This window comes from Salvelinus alpinus, chromosome 30 (genome assembly GCF_045679555.1).
Source record: "Salvelinus alpinus chromosome 30, SLU_Salpinus.1, whole genome shotgun sequence".
In the NCBI taxonomy this organism is placed as follows: domain Eukaryota; kingdom Metazoa; phylum Chordata; class Actinopteri; order Salmoniformes; family Salmonidae; genus Salvelinus; species Salvelinus alpinus.
The window spans coordinates 17,198,908-17,201,252 of record NC_092115.1 but is presented as its reverse complement, the minus strand read 5'-3'; positions in this window follow the sequence as shown (position 1 = coordinate 17,201,252).

The following is a 2,345-nucleotide window of genomic DNA, read 5'->3' as shown; positions in this document are numbered from 1 at the left end:
GCGACAGATAACATTAACCGCGGAGCATCACGGGAGATTGAGTATATTGTCCAATCATCTTCTTCGGATGCAGTGACGTATTATTTAAGCGATGCCACATGTATCAACCAAAAACGTTTTAGAACGAACTCGTTGTTCTGTGTATCAACCAACGTTTTTTAAATAACTAAACCAAGATAGACCAAAGCCCATCGTTTCAAATGGGAATACATTTGTCAAAGTGGGCAAAACAAGCAAGGAGTAGGGCAAAGTGTTAATAAAACGTTTACTGGAGACAGGAGAACAAGTTGAGACATAGGACGAGGTGGATAATTTTATAATAAGGCAGGTTTATTCAAGTGTAAAAATATTATGCAAAGCGTGCAGCACGGCTCTTTCTATCTGATCCGTATGGGGTCGTCAGGAAAAGAGAGAGTTTCCACAGTTGTACAGTTTTATATATAGACAACAAGCAAAGTAGGTTGATCTGCGAGTCTGGCCTTCCGATTGGTCGATCTGGGTCTTGGGTAGTCCTGTACAGGCCTGGTGTCCACGTTCCATTGGTTCCTGAGATTGTTCGTTGTCTGGAGCTCCAACCCTGAGTTGTGAGTGTCTGAGTGATTGTCATGGGGGAGGGAAGTTGTGGGTGTCGTGCATGTGTCCAATGAGTCCAGCATATGTCCAATAGAAAGAGGGAGTGTGTATATTGTGTCAACCATAGCTAATGTTGAGAAGTTGTTAAAACAAGTTACCAATATCTAATACAATTCCTTACAAATCCCCCTCTTCACGTCTCACAAGAGACGTGACATAAAGTATATAAAAAGACAAAACTAAAGGATAAAATTTGTCAGAAGACAAATTTTTGATTCCCTCTCTTCACGTCTCACAAGAGACGTGACATAAAAGTATATAAAAAGACAAAGCTAAGGGATAAAATTTGTCAGAAGACAAATTTTTGATTCCCTCTCTTCACGTCTCACAAGAGACGTGACATAAAAGTATCTTAGTCCTCAAATAGATAAACAGGTCCAGCTTCCCCATCATCAAGCAATGGGAACATTCGGGCCCTTTCCTGATTAGGGTCTATGGCAGCAGTTATAACACGGCTAACAAGCGTGCGCGCACATGGAATGCAACAGCATCCACAAAGTACAAGAATGCCTGCAAAAACGGAAATAGATACTAGGACAGAGGAAACCAACGTCTTATATTTACCAAAGGCATCCATCCATGAGTCCCACATAGACGTGTCCACTCCAGAATGCTGTTTCATCTTACCATTAAGGGCACGAAGTCCCTCTAATGCTACAGTTAGACTCCCATCCGTAGCTGTGTTATTGGGAATGAAAGTACGACACTGCTCACCAAACATTTCACAGACCCCCCCCCCGTTCAGCCAATAACATATCAACCGCGATTCTATTTTGAAATGCCATCAGGGATGTGGCTGCCAATTGTCCATGGACCGCCTCGAAGCCTTGTTGAGTCCAATTGCCCAGTTTCTGGACATTAAAATGAATGTAGTTAATTCTGTCCACATTTTTATTAACTGTACACCACCAACAGACAGAAGATTCAAACCCAGCTGTCACTTGGTCCACCAGTTTATATTCATCTGGCACCCCCTAGGGACACCAATAGCATCAATGTAAGTTGAGTCGTAAATGAGCAAGGACCAAAAAGGAGACCACTCCAATAACTACACCTGGAGTGGCCAACCACACATTAGTAACCCAAAAAACGAGAATATGTTAAACCCTCAGGTCCATCCCTCTATACAACCTGTACCAGGTGGGCTCGTCGCCACCCGGGAACTTCAAACCTTCACAACAGGGAGGACAAACATCACTTTTTATTCATTCGACCACATCAACTACAGCAAACCAAGGGTCCTCCTCTGTCAAGCCCACTCTCCTGCGGAAGCTTGTTTTCATATCAGCCTCTCCAACTGGAGCATCAAGCAACGGCATCATACCAGAGGCCCCCTACACATCTGTAACAGACTTCATCAAACAAGGTATGATACAGGCAACACAGAAATGAAAAACAACAACTAGTGTCAGAAATCCAGTATTCATCATTGCAGCGTACTTACCAAACCAACCACCCAGCCAGGGGAACAGTCCACTCTCCTCCACACCTGCAAGACCCTTCATCTCCATTGATAACCTTGCCAACCCACTCAGAGCTTTTGAAATGCTCCCATCCGGACTAGTATTGTTAGGAACAAACGTGCAACACTGTTCTACAATCTTTTTACATACACCTCCCTGGTTGGCCAGACTTATGTCCAGTGTTAGTCTATTGTGTCTACTGGTTTGAGAGGTAGCATCCAATTGTTCAGCCATCCCTGTAAGTGCTGT